The 17,536-nt window shown below is 32.4% G+C and overlaps 1 long non-coding RNA gene across 2 annotated transcripts; it reads left to right on the top strand.

The window, feature by feature from the left end:
- The first annotated feature begins 846 nt into the window (after positions 1-846).
- LOC127718553 (uncharacterized) lies at positions 847-3,579 on the top strand. 2 transcript variants are annotated; one of them, XR_007989892.1, is made up of 3 exons: positions 847-961; positions 2,405-2,484; positions 2,963-3,579. It is a non-coding gene; the product is annotated as an uncharacterized LOC127718553 (long non-coding RNA). The 2 variants fall into 2 exon arrangements; XR_007989893.1 differs by lacking the exon at positions 847-961 and adding an exon at positions 1,010-1,372.
- Positions 3,580-17,536: the final 13,957 nt, after the last annotated feature.

The following is a 17,536-nucleotide window of genomic DNA, read 5'->3' as shown; positions in this document are numbered from 1 at the left end:
ATTTATGATGCAGTAAGACTTTAAACTTTTATTTTTTTATACTGAGATACAGTTAAAAATCTAAGATTTTATTCTTATGCATACATAAAGCATAAGACTGACTGATTTTAGAAATCATGTTTAGATATGATTTCATTGCAACAAATGGATGCTCAATATTTTCATTTTGTTTTTTTCTTGTTATAAATTCTTAATAGTTATTTACATTGTGACTGATAAATGTTTTAAGCGATTATATATGTGTCTCAAATATTGCTAGCTGCTTTCTTATTTAACTACTGGTATACCAGTAATTATTTTATTCTTTTGTGTTGACAATGCACATTTTCTAAGTACTTTTCAAAAGTAAATATTAAATTCCACTCTTTATTTACAAGGAACCAGCAAAATAACAAATTCAAAATATTGCTGGTGCCGGTAAAATAGCCATTTCTATAGAAATGGGCTATTTTGCCGGCTTGAATTAGGATATTTTAATCAGTGCCGGCAAAATAGCAAATTTGCTATTTTGCCAAATTTGCTATTTTGCCAGTGCCGGCAAAACAGCCACTGTGTAGATAAATTTTCATTTAAGTGGGGCGAATAGGCAGACCTGAAAATTCAGTATACAATAATCTAGATTTCACCTATTTTCATTTAGTTGGGCGAGTTGGCAGAAGTAAAATTAACAGGATTTAACCCTTTTCACAAGTGGAGCGATTTTTTTAAAAGTGGAGCGAGTTGGTGAAAAAGTGGGGCGATTTGTCCTGCTTCCGACAGAAGTATCCGGAGAGTTCCGAACAAAATATTGTAAACTTAAATGTGTTGTTTCTCTCCATCTAACTTATTTCCCCTTTATACCAAAACCAGTAAGGGGAAACAACTCCTTACTATAATGCAAACGCCATTTTTATGCGGGGAAGATCAAGTTTTGTGTTTACAAAAAGGTTGATTTAGCGGATCGTACATTTCAGAATGACACGTAAGTCTGCCACAAAATATTTCATAACATGGTCTTTTGATCTATCTAAATGACAATAATAATCGCACTGTAAAAACTCTTGAAACCAGACGGCCAAAAAGTTGTGCTATTGAAAAATATCGAAAGGAAATCGCAAGGTACTTGCGATTTAAACTTTTTTCAAGAATATGACATAAAAAGATAAACTATTCGATTATTTGACATAATATCCATTACAAATGATTGACAAAGTTATAATAATCGATATTGAATGACAAAAATAAAATCAATCAACAAAATAACGAGTTTGCAGTTGCATGTTGACATTGTTGTTGTTCTATTGATATGCTAATCAAACACCACCTCACAAATTGTTTACCACACAGTCACGATAGTCCTAGAAATAGTTCCTACTTTAAGTGTTGGCAGAATGTAAGTGAATATCATCCTAGATTTTATTATATAATTTACACTGCTTGATATACAATGATATAGTCATGTATATTTTTTACAAAAATGTACCATGTTGTGCTCTCAGTCATTGTTTAATTGTCACTGCTGCCAGGTCAATATTAAATCTTTGTATACTGCACATGGTAAGCATTTTTGCTCCTTTCATAAAGGCAACCAAATTTAAAGTGATTAACTTTTAAGTATTTACTCAGATTTTTTTTAATCCATGATGATGACCATAAAAAACAAAAGACTGGACAGCTTTGTTTGAAATAACATTTCTGATTATATGACAAGTTTGTCTCAAAGTCTTTAAAGTAAAGTATAGTAAAGTAATCTTTATTTAAAGTCGGGTTGCATATATAAATATTAATAGCAAGGAACATGAGCTCTTAATTAGAGCTCTTTAAGAATTATGTATCCTTTTGTTGTTTCAATGCTAAACATGTAATTTTAAATAAAATCTAGCCTTTCCCTGGTAATCTAATATTTGACCATTCTATGCCTGATAGATAGAGGAATATTGCATGCAGTGCTAGCAATGATTTCCTTAGGACAAGTTTATAAATCAAAATATTGGTTAGAACAAATATAAATATGGACCAATTCAAGTACACCTTCTAGGGTGCACTCGACTTTAGTGACTCAGCATGAGGTATTTTGGAATTGAAAGTTGTTTAGGACTTTTTGTAAACAATAAATGCTAGCATATCATAGAAAAACAAGTGAGTAATCTATGTTTAAAATTTTATAACAAAAATCTCTTTTTTAAAGTCTGTGGATTTTCTACAAAAATCTTGGTTTATTTGCCACAAAATCCCCCTTTTCTATTAAATGCAATGAAACAATAAATAATAATGCTTTGCACGAAGTTTCCCCTTGGTATATGTACAAAACAGCCCATCTCTATTATTCATTATCTTTGCTGTTTTGATACTATTGCAGCTTGAAAATTTCATAATTCACATGGCTACAGAAGGGGTCATAAACCTTAAATTTTGGTTGTTGCAGATGCTGTTCTGATTGTAGAGTTATGTGAAATGGAAAGAAAGAGATACATGTACATACAGAGACTGTTTTGATATTAAGGTGTAAGTACATATATGAAATAATTATTAGAAATGACGTATCAGCTTATCAGTGAATGTACAAACATTTATTAGAGTTCTATATTTCAGTTAAAAAAACATTTTTTTGTCATTTGTGTATATAAGCAAGGCAAATGGACTTGTTTGTTAATAGTACATTACTCATCTTACATACTTCTAGAAAATATAATTTTATTGGACTGTTTTTCTCTGCTGTATACACAATTGATATTAAAATGAATCCGCAGTAACAGTAAGACAATTTTATTTTCAGAGGTGGATTTAGGGGGGTTGCAGCGGGCCGTCCCCCCCCTTTTGTGGGAAAAATTTGGTTGATTATTTAGGGAATCACTGAATCATGACTCGAGTGGGCCCCCTCTTATGAACATTTTGTGGATCCGCCACTGATCTTTTATACATATGTAATTACATGCCAATTTTGTTAATTCTTGATTGATATTATATGACTTCTCTTTTTCAGGTAAAAATGAGCTACCAGAAAAGATGTTATAAATTTTAAAACTGTTTTAACAAGAGCATAAAAAAATAGAGAAAAAAAAAAGAACAATACCAGGTCTGGACCTTTGTGGCTGCATGCAATTAATTCTAAAATACCAGGAAACAAGATGTAGCTGCACAGCAGACATGGCAGATCTTAAAATTGCTAATAGACTTCAACTCAACATTTTCAAGCTGCATATCAAAAATGAAAGCTTTCCTTTTCATATAATCCAAGAAATCTTTTAAACCAAGTCAAGTGGTTATTAGACCCGCTATCATGAAAATATTAACATATATATTATTACAGTCACATGTAATATCCCAAATATAAGAACTATTTGGTATGTCTGACTATCTTTCTTCCCATGTCATGTTACATGTATGCTCAGAATATTTTAATGTCACAAGGATATAAAATGGATAAATGATATATTGTCAACCATTTAAATAAAACAGACAGGCTCACATAAAAATTAACTGTCTATGTGAAATTTCAAGTTGACTGAAATTGTCTATAATTAATACCATATATCCAAAAGTACAGAATTGTCTTTCTCAAAAATTTTGTATGTTTAATAGAATGATACTTGTAGCTTCTATTTTCTTGGATCTATATGATTATCAATATAAAATTGGGAGATGTAGTATGATCTCCAATGAGACATCTTTCCACCATGCAGAGACCAATGTAAATGCTAGAAAATACAGGTCACAGTTATGTATGGCCTTGTGTAGCAATCTATGGAAGACACAAAGATTACAAAGTGTAAAATAATTCCAACAACATGACCAACTATCAAGGCTTCCTCTTAAACCAGACAACTCACTGAAACTAAACACAATAGCAATATTCACAATAGTTATTATTATAGAATATTCCTTCATAGTTTGATTTCATTTCAGTTCATGTGTTCAGAGACATATATATTGTACCAATATGTCTATGAAGTCTTTTGGAAATAAGAACAAAAGAAAAAGTTCTTGTTTGGTTTAAATATGAACGTTTGACCACCTATGATGACAATTAGTCCATAGTGTGTCTCCAATCGGAACCAAAATAGAATACTTATGGGGAACTTCAAACGCAAACACTGATACCCTACAGGTTTGATTGTATTGGTTCACTGGCTCTTTGAAGCTAAGACCAATCTGATACCGTTTAGCTCTTGCAACCATATTGGGCTTTTTGTTAGGTAATACAGTGAAAACATATTGTTACGGTATTTTCTAAATTACATTCCAGGGTGATTATCCTTTATGTGTTACACAATATAAAAATATAAATCTGATTTTCATTATAAGGTTTCATGAAATGTTTAAGAAAGAGGTGCATGCCAACAAACACCTGGTTGTTATGAACATTCTTGATGGTTATTGTTTTGCCTCTATGAATTCATTAATGTGAGACCTGTTTATAGCGTGGTGTCGCTGTTTGAACAAGTCTGTGTTTAGGTACTTAAGAACTCGATCATATTTGGCATGCTGTTGTATAAGCATAGACTTGGATCGAACCCCTCAGGCCTCTTTTTTTTAAATTCTGGATTCGCACCTTAGCATATCTCATTTCCATGGAGATTAGTTAGCCTTGCGCCTCTGGTCATTGGCATTGAATGACTTGGAATATTTTTTCTTAGTTAAAATGTGTAAAAGTATTTGCAATTATTTTAACCTTTCCATTTTATCATTTTAATTGCTTACAACGAGACGTATATCCCTGTGTCAACAGTTAATTAAATAATAGAAGCTGGGAATAGTTTATTAACTATTAACAAACCGGTGACTGAACCAAATTACTTCAGCCTTATTGTTATCCTTGATTTTGATTATTTGTATGGTCATCTGTTAAAGTCATGCCGAACATAAGGTGAACCAAATTACTTCAGCCTTATTGTTACCCCCAAAATCAATCCCAGCATTCCCTTTGTGATATATATGGAACCTTGTGGTACAGTGTCAGAGAGATCCATACACTAACACACAAGTTATGTCTGGAAGTTACAAAAATGCTTAATTTTATTTTGTCCCCTTATTCCTTAACTGTACCATAACCCCCAAAATCAATCCCAACCTTTCTTTTGTGGTATTGAACCTTATGGTAAAATTTCATAGAGATCCACTCACTTAAACTAAAGTTAGAGTGCGAAAACCAATGTGTCTTCGGACGACGACGTTGGCCGTCATACCAATATACGACCGCAAAATTTTTTTTGCAGTCGTATAAAAACTAAACCCAATGAAACCCACTTTCAAAATGACTTGATCCGCGCCTCGAATATATCACAGGTTGTGGTCAAAGGATGGAGCTAGCTGGTTTATTAAATGAATGCAAAGAGTCTGTGTTTTTGTTATAGATGTATTTCTATTTATATCCATCTGATGAGTTAAGCCTTTTTCAACTGATGTTTATGATTTGTTCTTATGTTGTACTATTCCTCCATAGCACAGGTTAGGGGAGGGTTGGCGCCTGCTAACATGTTTAACCCCGCTACATTCTATATGTGCCTGTCCCAAGTCAGGAGCCTGTAATTCAGTGGTTGTCGTTAGTTGCTGTGTTACATATTTGATTTTCGTTCATTATTTTGTACATAAATTAGACCGCTTGTTTTCTCGTTTTATTTGTTTTACATTTGTCATTTCCGGGCCTTTTATAAGGCTTTGTTCATTTTTGAATTTCTGTGTCATTTGGTCTCTTATCGAGTTGTCTCATTGGCAATAATTCCACATCTTTTTTCTATAAACTCTTTAATAGATTTTATCAGAAGTCCATTACTAGACTAGTCTAGTATAATGGACTTCTGATTTTATTGATAAGATGACAAGAAAAGAAAAAGACACAATAATGTTTTTTTTTATATCCCGTTTGAATGGTTATACACTAGTAATTTTTGGGGCCCTTCATAGCTTACTGTTCGGTGTGAGCCAACTTGAAGGCTCCGTGTTGAAGAAGACCGTACTTTGACCTATAATGGTTTACTTTTTTTAAATTTTGACTTGGATGGAGAGTTGTCTCATTGGCACTCATACCACATCTTCTAATATCTATATATTATATGATTTCACATTGACAAATACAGTGGTCCTAAAAAATATAGAAAACTGGATTCAATTATTCTGTTTTCCATGCATACTGAGACCAGGGGCGGGTCCAGGTAAGGGCGTAATGGGCGTACGCCCCCCCCCCCCTTTAAAAAAAAAAAATAAAAAAAAAAATTATCGTTATATTGTATTGAATATGGCAATTTATCATATTCATTAATTAAACACATACTCTGATTTCTTTTTATACTGATTCCCCCATCCGATGGGTGACTTGGACACCTTTTTTTAAACAACCAAAGCAGTAAGCAAATCTATACTTGAAATGGTTGTTTTGTGTGACACTTCCCCAATGGCCATTCTACATCTACCCGGGGGATATTCGCTATATATATGATACCGGGTATGTTCCGACAAACGGGGTTGCATTTTCAGCTAAATTGTCTGAAATGGGGTTATGTTTTTTTCGCCTTGCATTGGAAGGGGTCAGATTTGACTATCTAAAACGGGTATTATAAATACAATGTTACACTATTGTTTCAGATAAGGGTGAATGTTTGGTACCATTAAAACGTTTAAACCCGCTGCAACTGTTTGCACCTGTCCTAAGTCAGGAATCTGATGTTCAGTAGTTGTCGTTTGTTGATGTGGTTCATAAGTGTTTCTCGTTTCTTATATAGATTAGACCGTTGGTTTTCCCGTTTGAATGGTTTTACACTGGTAATTTCCAGGGCCATTTATAACTTGCTGTTCGGTGTGAGCCAAGGCTCCGTGTTGAAGACCGTACTTTGACCTATAATGGTTTACTTTTATAAATTGTGACTTGGATGGAGAGTTGTCTCATTGGCACTCATAGCACATCTTTTTATATCTACTAAATTGAAAACAACGTTCAAACCTATGATTGAGTTGGATAAAAACCGCAATCTTTATACGTGTGCATGCAAAACAAATTTCTTGGTAAAGGGGTCTAAATACAGCACAAACAACATTTTCCAAAAGACCAAAACAGTGATTGGAATATTTTAACAAAACGGTCGGGTATGGATAAATATATATATCAAAAGTTCAGAAAAAGCTATCGTTAAAGATTTATTTTTCATTTTTCATGCCCATTTCATTTAACCTTTAAACTGAATTTACAACTTCTTCCAAAGATTTGATATCCACATGTTAATCAATACATAATTTGAATGATCCGAAGGCAGACTATTTTCACCAATTTGTCTATCATGGAGTCTGTTATAATACTTCATAATTTGATGCTAAATTGTTGAAATCCAGGAGCTTCTGACCTTCCCCATGGACCCTATACCAGGGCAACCGGAATTACACCTCCCGTTCATAAAATCCTGGCCTAGGACTATTGAAATGTAAAGTAACGCCCTATACCCTAGAATTTGGAATTTCTCGTTATTGGTCTACTGCTGTTAAGATCCATCCAATCATTTTAATATACCATAGACAATTAATGGAGAGAATTCGGCATAAAAATATCAAACCCTGACACTTTAACTATAGAATATACATGCTCCAAGTCACTCCGCGGGAACCGTTACATTAGTGCATTTCACAATTATTTTATGTTTTTTAGCCAAAAAAAGGTCCAAAAAAATTTCACCTCGCTCCGCTCGGCGGAAGAATGTAGTTTACGCCCCCTCTTTCAAATATCCTGGAAACGCCCCCTGGAGACTACTATAACACTGTGTTATAGTAGTCTCAGATGCATACTAAACCGCTTTTGTTATAAGCTGGGACTATTATACTATGTTAGTATAATAGTCCCAGTTATAAGTAGCTAAATTATGCATCCATATATTAATAGAACAAATGTCTATAAAAAGATGAAGACGGAAAAAATGAAATTATCATCACTGACTCAGAGTAACTGAACAACGAACAGTTCGAATACAACTACCCGGTAAGGGAGCATTGCAGGTCGAATGCAAATTACCTGTCACCAATTCGTTAATAATTTACAAAAAATATGTGCACAACGGAAACAAATAAATTTAAGGTCTTCTTTTTTTTAAATGTTGCCACTTTAAAATATATATATAATCATAGTCAAGTCAGTTAAACATGTGCATGGCTGTGATTAATACGCGTTAGCTAGTAAACAAACCGGTGTATTGACCTTTTAATTTTAGAATAATAGAGTTCAAATATATCAATATTCATGTTATAAATGATTGTCATATTGACGTAAAGTTTTTAAACCAATGGCAAGATACGATTTATTTTTCGATAATCTCTGATATTTAGTCGTTTGAGATGGTAAAATTCAAAAAGGTTCGAATAAGATCTTCCCAGCATATTATCATTGGTTTCCCTCCCCCTTACTTATATTCCCCTGCCAAACCGAAAGTACAAAAAATCCAAAATTGGCATAAACATGTTACCGGAAAAGTTGGTTTATTCAAGGATGTGTATAGTAAGACTATACTATACAAATCCTTGGTTTATTGAAATTTAATTTTCTTTTATTTGACCAGACACACACTGACACATGACTTATGTTGGCGTATACCCAGAATAACATGAATAATGCATCGTTCTGACGTTCATCTTGCCAGGTAAGGAAAAAGTAAAATCACAAAAATACTGAACTCCCAGGAAACTTCAAAAAGAAAGTCCCTAATCAAATGGCAAAATCAAAAGCTCATACATATACACCTTATCGCTATTTCAGTCAGGGGTACTACTTGTACAAGTAATCTTCATTTACTTGAAGAAGTAAAAAAAATATACTTATATAAGTTAATTATAATGTTTGAATAATATCCCCTTAATTTTCTCAAAAATTTACTTGTATAAGTAAACAAATTTTACAATCCCACAAAAATTCTCAAGTTTTGAGATGTAAAAACATGCCTTTAATGATTTTTCCCAGGTTAGCTCATAATTTTTGATAAGAGTTCAATGCTTCATCTCATTAATTCAACAAAGAAACTGATTGCGCAAAGATCTTAAGTATTTGCGCAAGGCCTTCAAAAATTGCTTGTACAAGTAGTACCCCTGACTGTATTTAGTCCAATCAGCAAAAAAACAGTCATTTAGACCTGTTTATTTACTTTTGACTTTAATTATTTATCCCTTGTAATTTTTTATTAACTGTGTATTTGCATTCAGGTGTCACAGGTCAAATTTATTCGTTCATTGTGTGTTAATTTACGTTTTTTGATTGAGTTAAGCCTTCCAATTCATGCAATTGATATTTTATAGTGTGTTTTTCTATGTTGTGATGTTATACTATTGTTTCAGAAAAGGGAGAAGGTTTGGTACCATTAAAACGTTTAATCCCGCTGCAAATGTTTGCACCTGTCCTAAGTCAGGAATCTGATTACAGTAGTTGTCGTCTGTTTATGTAGTTCATACGTGTTTCTCGTTTCTCGTTTTTATATAGATTAGACCGTTGGTTTTTCCGTTTGAATGGTTTTACACTAGTAATTTTTTGGGGCCCTTTATAGCTTGCTGTTCGGTGTGAGCCAATGCTCCGTGTTGAAGGCCGTACCTTGACCTATAATGGTTTACTTTTATAAATTGTAACTTGGATGGAGAGTTGTCTCATTGGCACTCATACCACATCTTCCTATATCTATTTAGACAACTTCCTGTTTGGGTCAACAGGCCTTGAACAGGTAAACAACAAAGGTCATCAGTAACGAGCTGAGGGAGGGAAAAATTTTGAAAGCAATCAATACGAAACTTTGATAGATTATGATCCACTTTTTCGAAACTCAAATTATAGTCAAAAAATATTTTGTTTGAAGTATTTACGATGTTTTAAACAGATCTCATTAAAAAGTATCATGCATGGTGCATTGTTTAAACAGGGCCCCAGATAGCTTCAACTGGATGAAAAAGTTGTGTAATTTTAGAACTTATCTGGAATGGAATAAATAGCGATTAGGTGTATTGAACATAAGTCACATCATTTTGGGTATTGCTGTTGGTTTTTTAATATGGGTAGTAAAATAAAGGATTTATTTTAGTCAACATGGTCAATCAATTTTTGGTTACAACATGTAAATCAGTTAGGTACAAACCTCAACACACATTTTTAACATGGTTAATTTCATTTGTGATAAATTGGATATACATGTACATTTGTTTTTATTTATATTTTCACAGTTATTGTCAATGAATAGCTCTATAGTATAAAGATTGACTGTTGAGTAGATTTCATATGACAGAATGACTGAACCTACAGAAGATAGACCACTAAAACGGACAATACCACCTGATTTACAGTCACAAGTAGAAGACATACAGATAAAAGTATCAAGAACTACAGGTATAGATTGGACTTTGTGTTACATTTTACTCTGACTTTCATAATTGTTCAGTCTTAGTCAGTATTTGTTTTTTATTTATCATGTCTAATACCATGTTTCTAAGAAAGAGATGAAACATTTTTTAAATAAGAGGCATATATGAATGAAAGAAGATGTTTTGTTTTTATATCAAGTCCTAACCAATATTTTAAAAGAACAGCCTTCCACAATTGACTATTAGGGCCTTACAGATAAATAGACAGTAGGTCTATTGTAACCACTTATATGTCCCTATTTTGTAATGTCTAACAAATTGTTTGGTTTCTTTTATTTGTAAACCCTACTGTCGCCTACATGCCCTAGGAGTTAAGTATAAACAAAAATACATGTAGACATGATTATTAACGACTGCTAGCTAGATGTGTTGTGTATAAGGAAGAATTAAAACCTTGAAGTATTATGGTCATGGTCAAAATCCTCGTTCCACTTAGTCACCTCTGTCATGTCTGTATATATACATGATATATTCACGAAAACTGTATCTGCTCACTAACTTCTAAACCCTTGGAGTTGGGTAATAAAACTTTATCTTATTGTTTCAGTATGAATTTATCATGTTTATGGTACAATAGAAAATGTCTGCAAGCTTTGTATAAGTTAAACATTAATTAAAATAAACCATCACAATAATCTGTTAACTAGAGCAAGACTCTCTGAATTGACTGTCCTCTGGTTCAACTTTTAATTCCTCATAGTGATAGTACAAATGGAATGAATCCAGTGGCAAATATTTCATGCATGTTCAGGATGAGAACAAATGAACAATAAATACAATATATAGTTCTTGTAATAGAGGCTATATGGGATGAAGGTCAGGGAAATTACGGGAAAATTAGGGTATATTGTATGGGGACACAAATTTAGCCTTCCAACAGGACATCTACGGACCCTTCAATGAGTTGTTGCAAGGGTTCTTAACATACAAAGAGAGTGGCACCATCTTTATGTGAGGCATCTGATTTAATGTCCCCATTCTGACATGACGTGGCTGGTTACTTTTACATTTCGCAGAGCCAAACAGTTGCCTTACTTTGGCAAGGGTTTTTACTGCTGGTAGGAGGGAGACCAATGGTGACCACATTTTTATTCCCCAGTCACCCTTGGTGGTGATAGTACAGACAAGTACTGATTAAGATTCTCACAAGAATGTCAGATATATAACACTATGCTACAAATACAGGATAATCAAAAGGCACTGGCTATGATTACGTTGAAAACATAACAATAACGAAAAATTGTTATAACAATTAAGACTAATTGCGAGAATGCAAGGTTGAGTTAGGAACTGATTAATTACGGACGTAACAATAATATGTTTGTCTAAGTTTACATTACATTACCTCATACGTTAGATTTATTAAAACTTTTAACAGATTTTGGTTTTGTAGCTGAATTCTCCGATATGCAGATATGCTTGGTATTTATAATTATTATTCTGATAATTATTACATTTCAACAAATAATGTTTAAAAACAGTTTTAAGTATTTCATGTATTTATTCAAAAATGGGTAAAAATTGATGAAAAATGGGAAAATCATCAAAATTGGGAACTTTCAAATGGCTGTAGCAAAAAAAAAAGTGCACCACCATATGATTTTTTCTTCACCAATTATTTTTTTACAGTCATATAAACCAAAAAATCAGGTTAAAAAAAAAGTTTAATTCTAGAAATTTGTGGCTCCTCAGAGGTGTACATCCTTAAGATAGAAATTAATTGTTAGTTGAACAATTGAGTATTCTGAAAATCAATTTTATAGTCATTAGATTTGTATGTGAAACACAGACCTAGTCCTGTACATGGTATAGGGAGATAATCAAACTTACTTACTTTTTCATTTATGTATATAGGCCCACCAGATGATTTAGATGACAGAAGAAAAAGATGGTTAATTGTGGGTATCTGTCTCCATACAATCATATCTCCAGTACTGAGGACATATGTTGTGCCGGTTGTTACAAAACTTTGTTATTCACTAACAAGTCGGAACAAAATTCATAAACAAACATATCGAAATTATCTCAAAAGATACTCACCTACCAACATAGAACTAAATTATGAAGCAATTAACAATAACAAAACTTTGTATGGACGGAATAGAGCCAGGTATGATTACCGAGTCAAGAGTGCAGTGGATTTATCCCGATTGTTCCTCCAGACACACATGGCACATTTCACAGCATTTGATGACTCATGTGATTCATCTGCCCTACTTGGTATCATTGTTAACATTGACAGATTCCAAGCAGTTGTACAGGCTGATGCTAGAAAGGTAATTTAACAATAAATTTCAACTGCATTATATTGAAAAAAAAATAAATTCTCTGTTTTGTGCTGTAAACAGGGCAAAGAAGTCTCAGGCCAGTTGAGGTAAAGGATTACCGTGTACAGGCAAACCTGCATTGGCATATACAAATATCCCTTGTGACAGTAGATAAAGTATTTGAATTGAGGTTCGAAATGCATACGTATTACCACAAGAGAATTGATGTGACCTATATTGCAGGTTTTACTGTATATAAACTCACCAAAGATATACTAGGGGGGATTTTCCAGTTTTCAGATATATTGTAAATTCAGAAATTATTGCGAGCATTTATTATTGCGATTTTTCAGGTAAGGACAAATATGCAAGTTTAGTTATCGCGATTTCGAAAAAAAAACTTCATACAATCATCTATGTTTCAGGTATCAGATTGCGAGTTCTTATTATTGCGATACCTATTCAGTCGCATTATTCTCAATAATAAAAACCTCGCAATAATTTCTGAATTTACAGTAATAACTCAAAAATGCTTTGAGCAGTTTACATGTTACTTTAGTGACTTGTTTTTATCTATTGAAATAAGCTGCTTTTGTTTAGCTCACCTGGCCCGAAGGGCTAATTGAGCTTTTCTCATCACTTGGTGTCTGTCGTCTGTTGTCATTGTCCGTCGTTGTTAACTTTTACAAAAATCTTCTCGTCTGAAATTTGGTCACAATCATCATTGAGATATCTAGTTAAAAAATGTGTCTGATGAACCCGGCTGACTGACATGGCTAAAACTAGAACATAATGGTAAAATGCAAGTTTTTTTCTATTTTGAAAACCGTTATAAATAGAGAAAATCTGACATATGCAAAAATGTTCAGAATGTTGAGCTGTAGAAAATGTTTTGTACTTCAAAACTGTCAGATGACTTCTTACAGGAGTTATTGCCTTTAAATGACAAATTAAATGATAATAGATAGGGAGAAACTTTAAATTGAAGAAAGAATCAGCAAAACAAGTTCTACAAATAAATCTGTATGTTCTAAATCGTCAGTCTATTCCTTATGAGGGTTATTGCCCTTTGATGACAATGTTTACCATTTTTTTTGTGTTTTTGCCTTATATCTTAAAAGAATATTATAGATAGATAGAAACTTACATAAGCAAAAATGAAAAGCAAGACAGGATATGGATGAAATTGTTCGACGACTCGGTATTGGAGTTATTGCCCATTAATTAATGACAGTTGTTACCATATTTTTGCGTTTTGCCTTATACATGTTATATGATAAAAATTATAATAGATAAATAAACACTTTAAACCACAAAAACTATCAGCAAGGCAAGATCAACTAAGAAGTCAAATGTTGACGATATAGTTATTAGACTGTCACTATCTATAGGAAGTGAAGATTTTGTTACCCTCTTTTGTGTTTTGAGCAAAAACTAAAAGAAGTTAGAGAGAGAAACTAAATAGAATAAATGATCAGCAATCTAAGGTAAAAAACACAGATTTTTGTCATGAATTCTATTCATCTACAATGTTGAAGAGTGATCTTTGTTGAATATCCACAGAGACCAAGGTGAGTGACACTAGCTCTTTCATGTCTTTAGAGCCGCTAGTTTCTTTTTTTTTGTTGGTAAATTTCTGATATGACAATGTGGAGTTATAGAAATTTATTTGTTGAAAATCTTCGAAATCTTTCTATTTTATTATTCATTTAAAGCATAATGACATGCTAAAATGGCGACTGGTGTACTATGCGCTCATGGCGCAGCTCTTTATTCCACTTGTCCACAGTTAACCAATAAAATGAAAGGAGTAGGTTGGTAAGGCCTTAACATTGCCCCTATTTTTAGACAAAATTTCAATGAAGGATTTATTAACTAATAGGAAATATGTCTATTTGTTTAAAATTTACATATTAGCTTTCCTTTCATGACGTCACAAATAGCACACATTTTTATTTTCCACGAAATTTCAATGAAAACAGGTAAATCTCCATTGATTTTCTGGACTCGAACAATGGGGCTCATGCATACATTGACAAAAAAACCTTTTAATATAATGTTTGTCATAACATTTAACAAATATATTTGGAATATTTAGTTTATCGAAGGCTGCTCTCTTTGTTTCCTAGGCATAAATATTGTTGATATCAAGACGTTTTTGACAAATTTTACCAAAATCTCTTCTTCAGCCTATTTGGATAAAGTTTAACGTTTTATAAGAAAAGCTGTACACAAATAGTTCTATTTCCATTTCTTACTTGCCTTTCATTAACTTGAAACAATGGACTTAATATGTGGGGTCAATTACAATACAATATAATACAAATATGTTTATTATAGTGACATTGTGTATAACAAAATATGTACAATATTGAAATATTTCAATTAAATGACACCCGGCCCAATGGACCTATAAGTCACTTTAAATAGATACTATAGTATTAATTCAGATTGACATCAGACATTTTATATACATGTTAACTATTTAAATATAAGTGTTGTCTGCGTTTTGTTAATGACTGTTCTAAGTATCGAGCTGTTTTTCGAGGATATTCAGACAATAATAAATTTAACTTTTCACTGTTATTCAAATTCAATACGGTTTCACTAAGTCCAGAGAATAATTGATTACTTAGTCCATTGTAAAATTGGCATTCAACCAGAAAGTGTGACCCTTACTGAACTTACTCCTTTACTGGTGCAGATGAATAATTATACAAGTCAGACTAGTCTTACACAGGTAAAATAGCTACGGACGTTTCACGGATGTGGTAATAAACGTCCGTAATACGGATGTATTACGGATGATACGGTTACGTCCGTAAAACGTCTGTAAAAATACATCCGTAAAACGTACGTGTAAAAACTGATGTAAACGGATTTTCCGTTTCACGGACGTTTCTTAAACATACGTATTACAGACGTTTCTGCAACATCCGTATTACGGCTATATCTTATTCAAAGATGTAAAAGTACCATGCATGATATATGCACAACGGCTAATACATGCATAAAGTAAAATTCTTAACTTGCTTTCAACATTCTGCATGCCAGACATACATGTGTATAGTGAATCTCTGCTTCAAGCCTATAACTTTTAATTTTTGCATAATATGAGTACATATGAAGTGATCTTTTTCCGAAAAGACCACATGATTTAATTAAAAGTATGAAATAGTAAAATAATTAACTGACAATGTCAATGACTGATTTATAATCCTTTTCTCCAGAGCATTTTTTTTTTATATACTTCATTTGCATAGGATTTTTCAATGAAATGCAGAAAATACTTGTACTTTAATGCAATGTTAACTGTACATGAAAACGTTTCAATTGATGCACTACAACACAGCGGCATCATTATAGAGGAAAGGGTTAATTATAGAAATTTAATGAAAAGTGTATAGTAACAGGAACATATATATTGATATACTGTCATGACTGTTCCCAGGTAGTAATTAACAAAATTAAATGGAAAGCTTCTTAACAACAGTCACGATGATTCAACAGTTTTCTCATTCTTTCATACATGTATAATAAAAAAGATAGTGAGTTTCTAAACACTGAATTTTTTCATTGCTTCTTGATGTTCATCATGAACATCCATTTATTTAATTTAAGATATGGTTGTACTTTTCCATCAACCATTTTAAAACATATCTTCCAAAAAAAATCTAGAAAAGGAGTCAACTTGTGAGTGAAATTATATAAAATTAAAACAATGTTAATTAAAAAAAATATCTTTTTCCTGTATGTAAGGTCAAATAAAAAAAAATGTGTGTTTCTTATTTCCGCTACTACCCTATATTTTAAGCTTAGAAATAGCCTACCCTAAAGTTTTTTTGATTTATCAATAAGCACTGTTAAAGTCAGAATTTCTCTCCCATCAGCCCATAGACTCAATGTAAAAAAAAATTGTAAAATAAGAAAAATCCCCTACCTATCCTATTTTTTCAAAGATGTAATAGGAAACACACATATTATTTCATTTGGCCTAATTAAGAAATAAATGTAATTGAAAAAAAATCTTTATATTTTTTAAAAGATTTTATTTTTAAAAGCTTGTCCTCGCAATATTAAGTTGAATTATACAAAGAGTGCTTGGTGTCTTTCCCACAAACAACTAATGATGGATGGCTAATTAATTGCCATGAATGCAGTTAAAAGAATATAAAAATCTAACATTTAACCTTATTTGTAACGCTTGAGTAAAAATGACTGGATGTATATATATATTGTACATGGCTGAATTAAAATTACCGCATTATGGCGCATACCTGGTTTCTTCAAATGAGACCAATGGAAATAGATCTGACTGTTGTCAATACTTGATTGTTGATCATTCTGATTATCTGTCCAAGTACAAAACTATGCTAACAAGAAATTGCACATGAGCATATAGAAAGTACTTGAAAAGTTTCAGATTGTTTGATGTCTGAAGTAGTTTCTATCCTGTTCAATGACTGAATGAGGATCATGAGATTTAGGGGGAAGGAAACACTCTTATCGTGTTTAAATCACGACAACCAATGCAATAGTCACATGGTGTTACTTCGTCCCTTATACCCGCCCTTATATTAAAGCCCTTATACAATGCATCTGAGACTACTATAACCTCAGACTATAACATAGTGTTATAATAGTCTCAGAATATATGTAGAATAATGCCGGTAACATTATAACTTTATCATACATTTATTCTCCTTTGGTGTGGAATAAAAGCAAATTACCTGCAGTGCTTCTATTTTATTTTAAAAGTTGTGTTTCAAGCAAGCATTTGTGAAAACAGTACTATTTAAAGTATTTTTGGGCAAGATAGAAAATTACAGTACAGGGCCTTTTGGTGTAGGTCTATTGTTAATGATGAAATTGAAAGAGGATACCAATTAAATTAATTTATAACCAAAAATCTAATTAAA

This window comes from Mytilus californianus, unplaced genomic scaffold, assembly GCF_021869535.1.
Source record: "Mytilus californianus isolate M0D057914Y unplaced genomic scaffold, xbMytCali1.0.p SCAF_10, whole genome shotgun sequence".
NCBI lineage: Eukaryota > Metazoa > Mollusca > Bivalvia > Mytilida > Mytilidae > Mytilus > Mytilus californianus.
This window is presented reverse-complemented; position numbering and strand designations above follow the sequence as displayed.